This window comes from Carcharodon carcharias, chromosome 11, assembly GCF_017639515.1.
Source record: "Carcharodon carcharias isolate sCarCar2 chromosome 11, sCarCar2.pri, whole genome shotgun sequence".
In the NCBI taxonomy this organism is placed as follows: domain Eukaryota; kingdom Metazoa; phylum Chordata; class Chondrichthyes; order Lamniformes; family Lamnidae; genus Carcharodon; species Carcharodon carcharias.
This window is the reverse complement of record NC_054477.1, coordinates 153,659,441-153,675,650: the sequence shown is the minus strand read 5'-3', so window position 1 is coordinate 153,675,650 and position 16,210 is coordinate 153,659,441. Positions and strand designations below refer to the sequence as shown.

Genomic DNA, 16,210 nt, shown 5'->3' with positions numbered 1-16,210 from the left:
GGCGTTTTTCTTCCTGCTTTTTAAAACTTTATTGGAACGTTTGTCGGGCGGGTCTGCAGCTCCCTGGGGCAGATCTCTGCCTTCGGGGATCTTTCGGTCAGTGTTGACCCGCACCAGTGTTGACATCATCGGCCGCCCTCTTCCTGTCCCCACCCGGCAGTGCTGAGTTTTTCAACGCGCCAATTAACGGCCGGCCAGCATGAAATCGGGGTTGGGGGCTGATCACAGTCGGGCGGTCCGTTTCCCAGCCGATCCAAGGCCTGCCGATCGCGTCCGCCCGCCGAGCTTACGATTCAGGCCCATGTGTGTATCTGAGCTGTTCTGATGAAAGGTCACTCAACCTGAAAAGTTAACTCTGTTTCTTGCAAAGATGCTGCCTGACCAGCTGAGTGGTTTTTTTTTTTGCATTTTTTGTTTTTATTTCATATTTCCAGCATCCAGAGCATTTTGCTTCAGTATTAGTGCTTATCTAACTCCTCCTTCAATGCACCTGTGCTATGCACCACAAAAAACCACATGCAGCATGTTCCACATTCTAACCACTCTCTGGGTAAAGAGGTTTACCCTTGGTTACTTAGTGGATTTATTAGCGATGACCTTATATTAATGGCCCCCTGTTTTGGACTGTCTCACAAATGGAAACATCATCCATCTGTCTAATCCATCTACAGCTTTTGATATTATACTTTATTTTTATTAATTCATTCAGGGGATGTGAGTGTCACTGGCAAGGCCAGTATTTATTGCCCATCCCTAATTGCCCTTGACAATCTGCTCGATAATGCAATTGACTGATATGCTCAGAGGGCATGGAGTAACTAGATGTATTGTCTCTCCCTCCTGTCAATCACTCATCACGTGGTGTAATTACGAGGGCTTCAACCAATTAACTTATTGTGTGGGTCATCCTATGGGTGGGGCTTCTGATGGAGGGGTTGAGTCTAGAGCGCAAGCACCCTCTACATTTCTCCTAAATAAAGTTTAACTTTTTCTTCACTGGACTTGCTGCTCCATCAAGTTATTCCATTTGATGATGAGGATAAGATTGATTTCTGCTGCGTACTTCACCCTGGTTGGTGTGAGTAAAATGAAGTTAAAAAAATAATTACCAGTCACGTCACCATTAGGAAGAATTGATCCATGCCATGCTAACATTGAAGATCGGAGTCAGTATGTCGAGTGACTCGGGTTCTATTTCATTGTGTATTAGATTATTGCTGAAGTAAAATGTAAAGCTATCCTTCTAAGTGCATGTGGAAGCAAAACATATAACCCGATTTGAAACCTGGCTGCCCCAAACACACCCAGTTCTAAGTCGTACAGTGAGTTAATCGAACTCGTGAAATCGCACTTTCAAGCCACGTTGTCTGTGATCATGCAACGTTTGAAGTTTAATTCGAGAGTTGGTGCCCCAGGAGAGTCCATTGCTACCTTTGTGGCTAATCTGAAACAAGTGAACTGAATACTGTGAGTTTGGGGATGCCTTGAACGATAAGCTGCGGGACAGACTTGTAAGCGGAGTCAAGGACGATGTCATACAGCGCCTCTTGCTAGCCGAATCTGATACCGATTTCAAGCGCGCCTTGGAGCTTTCTCTCGCTATGGAAAGCGCTGTGAAAGTCTCGCAGGCTTTGCAGCATGTGGATAGTAGCGCCGTACTCCATCTTGGGTGGAACTCTGCCACGGAGCATAGCGTGAAAATCAGAGCAGCAGATTTTAAACGCGATTCTATGCCCACTACATGAAGACTGAGGGAACCTATTGCTGACATGTCAGCTAATAAAGTGCGGCATTGCTACAGATGTGGAGGAAATCATGGAGCAGACATTTGTAGATTCAAAGAGGCAGGATGCAATTGTTGCCACAGGAAAGGACACCTGGTTAGACAGTGCAGAACAAAGGATAGGCAAACAGCAAAACAACAAATGAATCTAATTGAGCTAACGGATACAGCAAAGACTGAGGCTGCTATTACTGACGTATACTCTCTGTATCACGTGGCTGCTGTTAAATCTGAGCCCATTTCAGTGACAGCGCAAGTTATTGACAAACAACTGCAGGTGGAGGTGGATATCAGTGCTTCAACTACTGTTGTTGGGGAGCACACATTCAAATACCTCAGTGAGGGGAGTCAGCCACTGACGTTGGAGTGGATGTCTGCCAAGCTGAGAATTTACACTGGAGAATCCATTCAGGTCAAAGGCACTGCTGCTGTCCCAGTCTGCTACAAACAACAGACAGCCCAACTGCCTGTGAAAACCATAACGCGGGGTGGGGTGGGGGCCAGTCCTTTGGGTCCAGACTGGCTGCAGAAAATAAAACTAGACTGGTCAGAAATATTTCCTTTGAAGTCCCATCGCATTCCAGAGCTCTTGAATAAATATGACACTGCATTTCGAGATGAGTCGGAATACTGAAGGGCATGCAAGCTAAAATCCCCAGGCAACGCCACATTTCTTCAATGCCTCACTCACAAAAGGAAGAAGTGGAAGGCAGAGTTGTGCAGGTTAGAAAAGCTGGGAATAATTCAGCCGGTCCAGTTAGCTGAGTGAACCACACCCATAGTCCCCGTTGTCAAACCAGACCAGACTATACGCATTTGCTGTGACTAAAAGCCAACAGCTGACAAAGCAGCAAAGTTAAACTAATATCCTAAGACTTTTCCAAGTTGAGAAGGGCTACTCAGTTGGAAAAAGAGGGATTATCTGTTGTATTTGGTGTCAAGAAGTTTCACCGATACCTACACGGGCGACAATTTATAATGTGTCTGACCATAAGCCGCTGACAGGTTTGTTCAGCGAAGACAAAGCTATTCCGCCTATAGCTTCAGCGAGAATTCAACGATGCACTTTGATGCTATCAGCTTATGAGTACAAGTTCCTGTACTGCCTTGGCTCAGATATAGCCAATGCAGGTGCACTTTGTCATCTTCCTTTACCGGGTAGCCTTGTCAATACACCCATTCCACAAGAGTTATTGTTACTTGAACTCATCACTTGTGTATGCCAAATGGACCAAGAATTGGGCAGAGAACCAGGGTAGAGTCGTCCCAGATTTGCACTGAGTGCTGTAGTGAGAGGGTAAAATGACATTGGGGGAATTTTCTCCCCGTCGGACAGGCCAGTCAGGAGCGTGCACGGAGCTGATCGCCACCCGAGATTGGCTGCGTGCCGCCATTTTGCCTCGGTGGTCCAATTAAGGCCCGCCCAGCGTGACGCGTACCCGGAAGTGGTCAGCGCTACCTGCGCGGGAGGGGGTAGGAGGGAGAGTTGGGGCCTGCGCTCTTTCACGCGCATGCGCACAAAGGAGCGCAGAAATCTCCCTAACACAGATCCGTGCCTCAGGGAAAATAAGTGAAGTGCAAAAGATGTTAAAAATAAAAAAAAAACTATTCAGACATGTCCCCTCATGTGACAGTGTCACATGAGCTGGGACCGGTTTGTGAATTTTAATAAAAATTTTTATTTAAGTTGTAAACCCTTCATGAAACCTTATCCTGCCCGTGGATGAAGTTCCGTAATAATTGCGAAGGCCGCCTGGGCTCTTCGCCTGCGACCCCCCAACCTTAAGGTTGGACGGACAGCTCTGACAATTGCTTTAATTAGGTTATTAATGGCCTTAACAGGTCTTTGACAGGGAGGCGGGTGCGCAGCCAACTCTGGTGCATGCCCACCGAACTGAAGATCTGAATGACGCACGGTGACATCGGGACACATGCCTGATGTCACCATGCGTCATTTTACGCGTCGGTGTGTGGGGCCCGTCTCTGCACTGGGCCCGATGGGAAATCCTCCCCATTTTACCCACCGGCCGCAGTGGCGGGTTTTCAGGCCATATCGTCCCAAACCCGCCACGTTATTTATGCATTCCCGGGAAACACGCCGTTTCCATGGTGGGCGGGCTCCGATTCGCCTGTCACGCTGTCACCTCACCGCTTCATCACACTGGGCACCACATTTAAAGTCCAGCCGCACTCAGTGCTTCCAGCCCAGGACTGCAGCAAGGAAGACATGGCCCCGAAAAGCAAGAAGACTGTAGCTTTTGAGTGCCTTTTGGATGCTGTGGAGACCCGCTGTGATGTCCTCTACCCTGCTCTGGCCTCAGGAGAGGCAGCTACATTACCACTCCAGCTTGGTAGGCAATGGCACAGAAGAGGTTGGTTATCCAATGCAGATAGAAGATGAATGATCTCATCCATGCAGCCATGGTGTGGCAACCATCTCAGCACTTTAAACTCACACACTCGAGCCCATCACACATTCACTGGCATCTCACTCACTGCCAGCTCAAGGGACACCACCACCCATTCTCACACACACACCCTCACATCTCAATCTGGCTTCATCTCCTCTGGAGGCTGCCTCCTCAGTCCTCGCCATCTTGACACCACTTGCACAGATCAACATGTAACCCCATACACGCCCTGGGATACCCTCCTTCCCCAGTTTAGCTCTTGTCCTGCAACCTCTTCCCTTGCCTGAGGCCACTTCTCCCCCTTTGCCAAACAATACCTTGCCCTGCAGCCATTGAAAAAATCATCCACATATGGCTGATCCAGTAGGTAGACACCTGCCGTAAGCCTCCCTAAAAGTGATGTGGTGTTGTCTGTGAAGCCTGGCGCTGATGGCTGCGAGTGCTGACTGAAGCAAGGTAGGCAAACAAACCTTGAAGTCCTGAATGAAGTGCAGCCCGCCAAGTGCACTTCACTTATGTGCTATTGTGAAACATGTTGACGTGCTTTCCCACCAACATGGGCGGACACAATTCCAGCGGGCTGGCCTAATAATGATATGCTGACATATTACAATGAGGCAGAGAGCGTGGCCCACCATCGGCAGCTGAGCAGACGATCACGAACTAGTTTCACGCTGTTGTGAAACTGATCGCGCCATATTATCCGCTCACATCACCAAACATGCCTAGCAGGCACAGAAAACCCCAGCCCCCCATACTGTTAAAAGTCAAAGACTTTGATTTACAAGGTTGGCCAAGAACACTTGTGCCTGATGACTTACGCACATTTTATTCCAGAAACACTGAACTGAGTTGTCAAGGCAGAATTTTGTGGGGTTCAAGAGTCGTGGTCCCATCACAGGGGTAGAGAGTCACTCTTGGCCGAGCTCCACAGTGCATACTCAGGCATATCGGAGGTGAAACAAAAACAAAAAATGCTGGGAAAACTCAGCAAGTCTGACAGCACCTGTGGAGAGAAAGACAGAGTTAACATTTCAAGTCCATATGACTCTTCCGGACTCAAAATGTTAACTCTGTCTTTCTCTCCACAGATGCTGTCAGACCTGCTGAGTTTTTACAGCACTTTTTGATGTTGTTTCAGATTTCCAGCATCCGCAGAATTTTGCCTTCATATCGGAGGTGAAGATCCTGGCATGTAGCCATGACTGGTGGCCAGGAATAAACACTGACATCGAGAACATGATTAAACACTGTTCCCTTTGCCAGCAACATCAGAAGCTACCTGTTTCAGCTCCTCAGACACTTGATTTGTGATCACCAGAGACTCTACAAATGCTTGCTGGATTTTCTGACTTTATTTTTACTGTAAATGTAAGAAACTTAAAGGGGGAGGAAGTGTAGTAGCTAGATGTATTGCCCCTCCCTCCTGTCAATTACTCATCATGTGAGGCGATTACTGATGCTTCAACCAATAGGCTTATTGTGCAGGTAATCCTGTAGGTGGGGCTTCCGATGGGGGTATCACGCCTAGAGCGCAAGCACCTCTTCATGTGTCCTAAATAAACTTTAGCCTTTCCTTCGCCAAACCTACTGCTCCATCAAGTTATCACAGGGCAGTTAAAAGTCAATCGCTGTGCTGAGAATCGGATGCTACATGTGGGCCAGACAGGTAAGGATGGCAGATTTCCTTCTGTAAAGGGTTACTACTATATTAGATGGGGATTTACAACAAGCCGTTAGTTTGGTTTCCATCATTGATGCTAGCTTTATATTCCAGGCTTTTATTTTATGTAATGAATTAAATTTAAACTCTCCAGCTACTGTTGTGTTATTTGCACTCTTGTATCCAGATCCTTAAGCCAGACCTCAGGATTATTAGTCCACTATGCTATTGTACTTCTAAATCCTAAAACCAAATCATTTGTGAACAATAGAACCTTCCACAGTCAGCATAATTTAATTCTGCTAGGTAATTGAGAAGTGGGTCTGATTGAGAGCTCACCCTTTGCAGAGCAAGGTGGCTGTGTGCTGCTCCAGGACTTCCATGTTTGCGGCAGCTTAAAATGGTGAGCATCCAGAAGAGAAATCCTGACAAGGGGCGAAATCAGCCGTGAAACAACTCGGTCCTCTAATGAAGCCACTGAGATTTTACTTGAGGAGGGGGTGAGAAGCTATTTCTAAGAGGTTGAATCACCCTTGGAGAATAAGAGCAGGTGGTCATCAGCATCAATGCTTCCTCAAATGAAAGTAGTACAGGAGAGCAAAATAATCTGAACAGATTTTTCTAAAGGCCGAGATACCATGTTAGGAGCCAGAGATAGTTTAAGTAAGTTACATTTGTATCTGTGTGTTAGGAATGAGTCTTAGCTTTAAGTTTAAGTTTAATTTATATGTCTGTGTTTATGTGTTAAGAAAGGGAGAACTTGAGTTTTAGTTTCACTTTGAAAGAGGCCCATATTTTAATGAGGTTTACGACTCTTGAAGGGAAGTTAAAACAAACAGGTAGCCCCATGACAGGGACAGTGAGCCATTGAAATCTCCATTCACATCGGCGGGACAGAAGGTCCTGCTGGTGTGAGGTGCTGGAAAATTGCAGCCAAAGAAACCAAAAGCAATTTGAGTTCAGTTGGTCATTATGCTTGCAGATGAAGGAGCAGTTTAAGTCTCTCTCCAGCTGACATACTAGCAGACTACTGAGGGAAATAAGTCTAAGAATCTTAGATGAGTTGCCCTAAAGTTAAAGTAACAGTGAATGTCAAATGAGTTCTGGATCTCAAGGGAAACACCAAGTTATCAACAGTCTATTGGGAGAGGGAACTGCAGGGAACAGGTCCTAAAGAATAAAGAGAAAGGCCCAAGAAGTCCTTTAAGGTAAGACAAAGGACAAGGACAGGAATCTGGAAAAGGTCCTGTCAAATGAAGTTGAAAGTGAGGAGCAGAGAAAGGCTCCAACCTTAAAGGGAGAAAGCTGTAGGGCGCAGATTTAAAGAAAAATAGGCTTCTGGGAAGCCTGAAGATCCAAGGAGACAGCTGGAAGTCTGTAACTCTTCAATATAAAAGAGTGGTGTTCTTTTTGCTATAGCTAAGTCTGAGAGAGAGTGCGTGGAAGAAAGCTTGAATGCATGTGGTGATCCAGGGGAGAGGAACTTTGGAAGGAGAGTTTGAAACCCTGGAGGTGGACCCTTGTGGAAGTCATCTGAGAGAAAGCAAAATTTGGGAGAAGATTCCCAAGCGAGTTCTTCGAAAGTGGAGATTGGAAATCCTCTTGTGAAAGACAGAATTCAGTGAGACCAGTTGGCTGACGGTGACAAGCATCTGTGGATTTGATAAGAGACCCACAGCATCTGTTTGAGGTAGCATCTGTCACTTGGTTTCAGAGTTTGGTGTGCCTGACTACAGGTCGCCTATTGGTTTACATGGACTGTGTACTTACTGCAAACATTAGAGTATAAGATAGCTTTTGTAAGTTGTGTTATCCTTACGAATCTGTATGTATCTATACAGTATTGTGGGTGAAGGAGTATTGTGATATATTTGATCTTTTCTTGTTTAATAAATGTTTTAGTCTATTGTTAAAAGCTCATCAGCTGACTCCTGCGACTCTGTTCAGCAGCCACTCTCCATGTTTCTAAAAAAAAATAAAAGTTAAGATCTATCAAGCCAGTTACACCGTAGGACCTGACTTGTCCAGTGGTAACATCAGTTGGGATCATAACAACCACCAGGAACTTCCAATAAGCTAGTGTCCTAAATGGGTGGGTACTTGAAATTTCCTTCCCTTCACAATGTCTTAAAGTATAGATCCTAACACCTAGATTAGGGAGATTGGCATTAATACAGTTTTCATCTGTAAGTAAAACTTGATATTGTCAACAACTCTTGTCACCTGCTGTAATTTGATATAGCACAGTGATTTCTTTCCTTTGAATCTGCTTTACTGTTCACCTCAAGTATAGTGTTCTGTCTCTCTCTCAACTCTTCTACTTAGGTATGGAGTTAGACTTTAAATTAGCATTTAAGCTGCTCATTCTGTTGTTGTCAGCTATGTGCACATGGCCCTCTTAAGTGATCAAATAATACAACACTCTGTGTTTCTTTCCCCCACAATCTTTTCCACTCTTCTCTCCATCCTCTTTTGAAAGCAATTCCAAAAGTATTGACAAGCTTTCGCCACTTCTGACCATTCTTCACATCATAGTCTGGCAGAGTTGATATAATACTTGGCAAAGATGACAGAAGGTCCAATTGAGTTCAATTCTCTTCTCATACAATGTCTATATAAACATATTTTCCAACAATAGGTATCCTTGGTCAACTCTTCTCCCTCCCTAACCCAGGACATCTGAGGCCAACTATAGCAATCATCCTTCACCCAAATTAAGATAATCTAATTTATTAAAGATAAGGAATCATACTTGGTACTTTTCCATTTCTTATGACTCATTCATGTACCTAACTGTCATGCTGATCTCACCAGCAGAGGGGCTTAGCATGATTCACCCCATAGTGGGTTTAATTACTGTTTCATTGGTTGACTCACTGGCTTGTGTCTATTGTTCTAAATCTGTCAGAAACGAGTAACCACAGTTCACAATGGGTGACGGAGTTGATGCAAATTAACGCTGCTCTTTTCATTTTATCATTGGAGGCCCAACCACCAACCTCTTGCATCAAATGTGCTTGGGGTGATTAAATGCTGGTCCCTTTTCAGAGTGAAATGATCGTCTGGAGATTTTCAACACTTGCTTGCTCAATGCATTTATTTTTGATGGATTATTCCCAGGACAAGCACTTTAGCCCTGATATTTATGGGAAGGCTGAGAGGACTTGTAGCTGCAGCACATGTTTTAACATCTTTCCCGGCCAGTCAGATTGAATGGTTGGATTTCTGATTGTCAGGAAAGCCTGTAGCACCAGGTCACACCCAGGGGGTGTGCGGAGGAGGGGGAAAAGGGAGGGATCGTGGGTTGGACGGAGGCTATGGATAGATCGTGGTTTTGGGGTGGGGAGGGGGGTGTGGGGGGGAGGTGCTGGAGTTGCAGGAGAGGTTGCAGAGATCAAAGGTCAGGGCCAAGGTACGTTGGGGTGGGAAGGTGGCATGGATAGATTGTGCAAGGCAATCATGAGAATCGATCATATGGAGTGACAAACAGGTTAGCTTGGGGACATTTGGGAAGTTTTCCTGCCCCTCCTAACCCACAAGCAGTGCTGGAAATGAACTGACCTAATGATAATTTAGATTAACAGTCAGACTCTAGCTTAGAACTTTAAAACTGCAAGCCAGTTAAAAAAAAACCTAGTTTAAATAAAACTGTCTGGCAGTGGTAGATAGCTGTCAATCAATTGAACGTGGTTGCCTGAATAGGTGTTACTGGGTGGCAGGAAGCTGACTTAGCAGTTGCAACTTGGCCTGAACGTGGGCCCAGCATCAGGAAGTGGTGGGTGGGGGTGGGGCGCGTTGAGAGACAACCCCCATCCTTGCTGTCACGCCCACCACCCTCTACCATGTGAACCACGCCCCATGACCCCCACCCTGCTGCAACTCAGCTGCGGCCAGGGTCCCTCGATGACCCTGGGCCTCGGGGACGAGCACACTGGTGATGGCAGCCGCTTGGTGCTGCTGCTGAACACCAAAGGATTGCCGAGCAATGAAAAGCTGCCAGCCTCTGATCGACCTGTCAGGGGTGGGATTTCCACTCCCAGCCTACTTGATCGCAGGCAAGACCCGCTGCTGGCCACTTAACTGCCTAGTTGGTATTTAACTCAATGGACCTTCTGACAGGAGGCGACACAAGGCTCTTTCTGGCTCTCCAGCCAGTGGGCGAGATCCTCCTCATCTCCATTAAATCATGCCCAGTGTCACTTTATACAGCTCGGTGTCATATTTTGTTTTATAATGCCACTGTGAAGTTCCTTGGGAATTTTTATTACCTTAAAGGTGCCATATATATACAATTTTATTTTGTTAAAGGTACTAGGTAAGAGAGTTTCTTATTTTTGAAGTCTTAATTTCCCCTTTCTCTTTTCGCTCCTGTTTTGGGGGTTGGCGGGGGGTGAAATTCCCTTCTTTAATACAGGAGGTGTGCATCAGAATTGGCATTGTGTTCCATCAGCAGAATTTAAGACACAGGTTGTCTATTCACTTCAAACACACTTTTGTGAGACACTCCAGCAAATGAACCACAAGGCTGACTCTTCCAAAATACAAAAGTGTGACACTTGCAACAAGGTAATCATAGGAAGGGCATAATCACGAAAAGCTGGAAAATTAATGGTCCTATCAATTATTAATTGGTGTATTACATTTTGTGTAAGTTCAGAAATAATAGGTAATTCATTAAAATCTTACCCATCACCTCTGATGAGCATTATTTCACTACCTATTTGTTAACAGTTAAGAGTTTTTAAATACTGTCTCCTTTTTTTGAGCGCATAGATTTATAGTAATAGCATGTGACAATGCCATTGATTCTGTTTACCGTAGTTTTTTAAACCCTATAATTTAATTCTGAACTCTCTCCTGTATTAGTTGTGATGGCTCCACTTATTTGATTGCTCAAATGTGTCGTGACATTTTACAGTAGTGTTGCTGAATTTGGAGATTTGCATCCTGTCTTTCTTGTATTCATCTATCATTTTGTCTAACTCTAATACATCATCATATGAATGCCTCTTCCCTACACCTTTAAATTATAATGCTACCTGGGGTTGACTCCACAGCTAGCTTTCAATGGTCCTATTTCATGCTAGAAAAATTATGTACACCCCACATTTTTTCCTTATTCTGAAGTTGTTTATCTTGTACGCAAATTGCTGAAAGGACACCAGAAAAGCATGAAAATAATTTAACTGTGCCACTTTTTATTTTTGATTTGTACTTTTAGTTTGTTTTATTTCCATGACATTTGATGTCAAACTTAATAATCTATTTCCTCTGGAGATATTGGAAATGAAATAACATTTACTTTGCAAGCTTTCCTAAAGGTCAGTGTAGCACCTGATCAAACACAGCTTGGGTAAAAATAGCAATGGTGCCATCATGTAGATGCACCTTTTAAATGCTCTATCCCTGCTCGACATCATCTTTCTTTGTCAGCTCTAATTCTCTAGGCTCTTGGATTGACCTTTTGCTGAAGTAATTGAGAATGTTCTGCGCACAGCTGCTTGCCTTCTCTCCTTCCCTATCTTTCTCCCTCTCCCCTTCTCTCTCCGTTTCTCTCTCTTTCTCTCATTATTTCTCTTTCTCTCTCTCTTTCTCCCCCTCTGTCTCTTTTTCTCTCTCCCTCTGTCTCCCTTTCTCTCTCTCTTTCTCTCTCTTTCTTTCTTTCTCTCTTTCACTACCTCAAATAATTTTCAAGTGTCAAACAATTGCTAGACATGTTTAATTCATACGTGGTTTATTGTGTCTATTTTCTTTAAGCAGTGATATCAATAACAATAATCTCAATAAATTACTGATACTGACAAGGTGAGGGAGCAGATGCCATTAGAAAGTATGGAGGATACGTGAGTTTGAGTGATGCATGTTAATTCAGGCTCCCTGGTGCCCTTGAGGTCAATAACTAATCACAGCTAATTCTCCCAATTATGTCACATGCAATCAACTGCCTAATCAGAAATACTAAAGAAACGATACTAAAGTTAATGAGAATTCTTTGTAGCTATTTCACACACCCTTCCTTATTACAGGCATAGGGAATCAATGTCAAGGTGCTGTCACATTATTAAATGGACATTGTGAATGACAACTCAAACATGATGGGCCAAGCGATGATAACCATTGTCTGTTCATTTCAGAAATGGTTTTCTAAACATCTTCACAGCTGATGAGAGGGATCAAAATCTTCACAGGCTCATTTTGAAAGCATACATTAGCAAATTGGTCTTTTCTTGCAAACACATGACCAAATGATATAAGTCATATTTGAATACAACATTATGCCATTTATGCCAATATTATCCTGACAAAAATGTAAATCTACCCAAAACACAATTTCATGAAAACGGTGCCTCTTCTAAGTTTTGCATTTTTACTCCTATTTTGTCCAATTTTGCTCCTTTATCTTTCCTTAAATAGGGGAAGGTCTTGGAATCAAATTCCTTCTTTCAGCAACATCCCAGCCAAGTGCTACCATTCTTCCCTAGTATAAACCTGAACAATGAGAATCAGCAGTATATTTAACCAACTACAAACTAATGTCTTTACTTGTCCCATTACCATCTCAATTTGCCTTGCACCATCATCCCTTTAGTCATTTAATCTCTCCCGCTAACCACACCATCGCTGGCCTTCCCTTTTGTTCGTTCTTTCTCTCTGATTAATTAATGCCTCAATTATCGGCCACTTAAGGATCTCATCCCACCACCGCTGGTAATAAACCAGACACAGGCGGGGTCTCACCATGCTGGGAGCACAACTAGCATGTTTGCTTGTGGGCTGCCAGAGGAATCACTCATTTGAAGGCATTTCGAAGGGACCCGGCATTGGGAAGATGAGGAGGGAGGCGGGCGGGGGGGGGGCGTGGGGGCACTGAGAGACTTGCCCCTCCCCTTGCTGCTGACCCCATCCCCCACTCCACCACAACCCTCCTCTTGCCAAGCACCTGGGTCCCTCCTCAATCTGAGGCCTGAGGTGGTTGCCATACCGGCAGCAACCACCACCTTCCATTGCGCTGCTGAGTACAGGAAAGCTTCGGGCTTCCGGTTGGCTGGCAGCTCTCAGCAGAGACTGGCTTCCTCCTCCTGGGTCCTTGATCACTGGGAAGGGCTCGCTGCTGGCTGATCGAGTGCCTGAGTGGCACAAGATTGCCGAACCCTCTTCAAAAAAGGTGAGAACCTCGTTGCCTCCACAAGAATCTGCCCATTAACTCTGCTTCTCTCTCCACAGATGCTGCCACACCTGATGAGTATTTCCAGTATTCTCTGTTTTTAATCTCTTGTAGTGTGGCCTGTCATAACTTTGACACCACCATTCCCAAGTATGTCAGCACAAATCAGGGATCAACCCTTGGAATTCCTTGAGTAAAACAGCTCTGCATCGCCTCAAACTAACAAAACTATGTGTTTATCCACTATGTCATTCAAGCTGTAGCTGGTGTGTTCATTTAACCTTTAAAATACAAAGAGTAACAAGATTTTTTTTCTCATTCTTTGCTTTTCCACTGCACTGCTTATTCATTTTAGCAACTAAAGTCAGCTGAGTCCCAGTAAATATTTACCAAATGGCTGGAAGAAATGAAGTAGAAACATTACTAATGGCTATGGTGCTAAGCACTAATCACTTAAGATGGTGTATCTAGTCAGGTGAGTGAAGCGGTTTCCAATCACATCCCAAGAAAGAATGAAAGAAGAGGGCTAGTGAATGAGTTGTCTATGATTAAATTGATTTTTGAGTCATGCAGAATAATGATGTAAAACTGTGTCCAATTGCCAATTACATTTAACCATTCTCACCCCTTCATTTCTGTTTCTTTCTCCTTCACTTCTGCCCCTCTCTCTCTCACATCACTCATTTCTGTTTCTTTCATTTCTCACTCTGTCTACTTCTTCCTTGCCTCACATCAGGAGCTGTATTACAGGCTTCAACTCACTTATTGTGGCACTTCACTTTGGTGTAGCCTCGTGATAAGAACTAGAAAGGCCAGCTTCAAAGCAATGTGTGGTATAGCCGACACCCTTGTTCCCTCAATATTACAAATAATTTTGTTTTTATACAGAAAGCCAATGTTAAAGATATGGCTCTGATTATAAGGTCAAATATTAAATATTAGGTCCCATTTTAACTCACTCAAAACCCATTCACTTACACTGAGTTAAAACTGGGCCCATTAACATGGTATCTCTCTCTCTCTCTCTTCACAAATGCTGCCTGATCCAATGAATGTTGCCACCATTTTCTCTTTTTATTTCAGAGTTGCAATAGTATTTTGTTTTTGTCTATGTTAAAAGGGGAATGTTAGTCCCCTTTCAAAATTCTAATGGTTACACAAAAGCCAAGAAGTAAGCTACATGTCTTTCTTAATCTGTCCAAATTCAAAAAACACAATTCCATTCAATTAAAATTCTTTAATCAGCAACATTATACAACTCATAAAATGCCAAATCTTGCCTGACATTGAAGTATAGTTCTAAGGGAGTGCTGCATTGTCAGAGGTATTGAAGTCAATGCTAACCCATTCTACCTGTCAGAAGACTAACTAGATTGGCTGCAAATTTGATCTTGCAGTTCACTGAAGTCCACAAGTAACATTGGGTGGAGTGTAAAATCAGCTTTCCACCTGATCCTGTGGGTTTCTCACCAGCCAGTTAAGTTAAAATTGACCCCACTGTCTTTCAGATGAGACGTTTAACTGAGGCCCCATCTGTGTGTTTAGATGGACCTAAAAGATTCCATAGCATCACTGAATGAAAGGATGATGTTCTCGGTGTCTTGGCCCTTAGCACTCCCTCTAAACCTCCAAATGCAAGGATAACTGGTCATTTATCTCGTTCATGTATGCAAATTACTGCAATGCGGTGAGTTGGCCATGGTTCAGAAGCACTCTCATTTCGAGGTTAGAAGGTTGTGGGTTCAAGTTCCACCCCAGGGCTTGAGCACAAAAATCCAGACTGACCCTGTAGTGCAGTAGATCGGGAGTGCAGCACTGTCAGACATGGCATCTTTTGGATGAGACATCAAACCAAAACCCCATCCGACCACTCATGGGGAAGTAAAAGTCCCATGGCATTATTTCAAAGGGGGGCAGGGAAGTTGTCTCCAGTGCCCTGGCCAAACTTTATCCCTCAATCACAAAAGCAGATTATATGGTCATGATCGCATTGCTGTTTGTGGCAGAGTGCTGTGTGCAGGTTGGTTGTCGCATTTCCTGTATTATAACAGTGATTACACTTCACATGTGCTTCATTGGCTGTAAAATGCTTTGGGATATCCTGCGGCCATGAAGGGCGCTATATAAATGCAAGTTTTCTCTCTTTTAGTCTCAACGTTTGCCTGCAAAACCTCAGCAACTAATCTTAACGAGCAATTTAACAATTCACAGGATGTGAAATTCTGTGGAAGGTCCTGAGGACATAAGAGGCATTTCATAAAATCAAGTTCTTTCTTTCTTACACCGCCAAGGCAGAACACAAGCAAGCGGCGTTCATTACATATTAAAAAAATCCATCATATCCCAGCTGATATGATCTGCAGAAGAGATATTGCTCCATTTTTTATTTAAACCATTTGCAACCATTTGGCCTGGAAGGAATTTCTGATTTAGTTTATATATGTTACTGATATAAGCTTAGTTGCCTTCTGAAGAGCTATGAGCTGACTAGAGTTTTGATTACGAATAAAAGGTCAATGAAGGACAAGAAAAGACCCACTGGTCCAACCAGCCTGTCCCCCACCATTGTGATACCTTGTGAATCACAATATATATGCTCGCCACCTGACCTAAAAGCAATGTGATCTCCTGGGAGAGGCAAGGAAACAGATTAAAATTAATAAAAAAAGACAATTTTGAAGAAAAATATGGGAAATTTCTTTCCAAAGCCCCCAGGTGGTTAAGACTGCCCCGGAAGGTCAACACGACTGCTTGGAACCTTAGGCAAATCCAATCTCTTAAACAGTTTGAAGTTAAAGGCAAGAGACTAAAAATCCACAACGAAAACATGAACTTCTGAAGAAACACAATAAGTCACTCAGCAGCCGTGCAGAGAATAGGCAAGCTCTTCAGAACTGCCAATACTATTTATCTTTGTGTGGAAGTGGTGGCATAGTGGTATTATCACCGGACTAGTGTTCCAGGGTAATGCTCTGGTGGACCTGGGTTCAAATCCCACTATGAAAGGTGGTGAAATTTGAATTCATTAAAAGTCTGATGATGACCACTATTGCTATTTGTCATAAAAAAACTCTTCTAGTTCATAAATGTCCTTTAAGAAAGGAAATCTGCTGCCTACATGTGACTCAAAACAGACAACAATGTAGTTGACTTCTAAATGTCTTCTGAACAAGGGTGATTAGAGATGG

At 43.8% G+C, this 16,210-nt stretch overlaps 1 protein-coding gene across 1 annotated transcript in view; it reads right to left on the bottom strand.

Moving 5' to 3' along the window:
• The window catches only part of LOC121283937 (kelch-like protein 1), a 301,576-nt gene that overhangs the window by 42,558 nt on the left and 242,808 nt on the right, over positions 1–16,210 (bottom strand). The gene's annotated exons all lie outside the window — the stretch shown is intronic.